Raw genomic sequence first — 1501 nt, 5'->3', positions numbered from 1 at the left:
CTGAACCCGGTGTTTGTGTACAAGTTTTCTGTATTTTCACAAGAAAATGTGGAAGAAATGAGTTCTGCAGCTGCTGTCATGGGCAAAGCCATCGCCATGAGTAAAGGCATGGCCATGAGCAGATACTTTCCCTGCTGACCCTCAGATAAATTGCTTATTTAGAAAAAGACACAGGAGCTTCAGGCAGGTAGCCAGCAATAAAAATTTAAACGACAACAAGTTTTTTTGGCTGCGTGAGAAACTGGCACCTCCCGAAATTTCAAGTTAACATTAATGACCCTTCTGTAATAGTTGTTTAATCCAGCAGTGCTTTCCAACTGAGGACCTCGCAGCGTTAAGCTTCACAGCAGCTTGACGAGACGCCGAATCCGGTGGGCCTGACACAAGCCTGCAGGCCCCAGTAGGACCACGCCTGTCCAGCATCACTGTGTTTTTATTGAACATCAGTCAGTTACTGCTTGGCCCAGATCAAGTTAAAAAAAAAAAAAAAAAAAAAAAACACGACGTAGCTAAAGGTTTTCCGGTTATACTTGTGTGCAGTCTGGAAGATCAGTAACTAACTTGTGGCATACTCTGTCCCATCCTTGCACCTCCAAGCCAACAGTGCCTAGCTCCTTCCTTTCTCCTCCCATTTCCTCTCCCAGAATAGGACAAGATCACACTGGAAGTGCAGGCAAAAACCAGCAAACATTAAGCCAGCTGTTCCGATTTCCCACATTTAACCTCCTGGGGGCTGGGAGAAGGCAGGGGGATCGCACCCTACTGCTTTGATCTCCCCTCTGCTTTGAATCACACCTGACCTCTACGCCACCTCAGCAACCTGGATGTTTTTGGTGGGGTTCCCCCCAGCTCGTCTTTGGTATTTTTGCTCCCCGGTCTGTTTCTCTTCCCTTTTCCTACCCCATCTCCCATTCAGTTTCCGTCCTCCAAGGACACTTTAGCACTTGACTATCTAGATGTGAGCCGCCGTTCAGAAAGCGAGTTGCAACACGGTGGATCACCAAGACAACCGTGGAGGGCAGCCACAGGGCTGGGCAGCGACGCTTTGTCTCCCGAATCCCCAAAGACCACTTCGAGCTGCCTAGCATCACCTCCTAGCAGATCTGCTTTGTTTGCATTCTTCTGCAAACGTAAGCACACACAGAAGCAAGAGGGCAGAAGGGGGCGAAGGCGTGAAATAAGACTGCCATGCTGCAGACCCTGCCTGGGTTTTAGTTCCTCCCCTTCTGCCCCGGCCCACTGAAGCCCCGCAGGCTCTGCGGGTAACAAGGCCACCCATAAACGAGGATTCAACCACAAGAGCAGGAAAAGGCTTCCTCCAGCGAGAGGTGCAGTTCAAGCTACTCCCTCCTCCCCTATCCCCAGAAAATTAACATCTCCTTTTAGAAAACACAATAAAAAAAAAAAAAAAGAAGGAAAAACCCTGGGGAAACTAAAGAGTTCTCACGGTGAATTTTATTTTGTAAGCAACAATATAAACATGTGAATAAGAACAGGCATC

This window comes from Platalea leucorodia (assembly GCF_965183815.1).
Source record: "Platalea leucorodia genome assembly, chromosome: 5".
Taxonomy (NCBI): domain Eukaryota; kingdom Metazoa; phylum Chordata; class Aves; order Pelecaniformes; family Threskiornithidae; genus Platalea; species Platalea leucorodia.
This window is presented reverse-complemented; position numbering follows the sequence as displayed.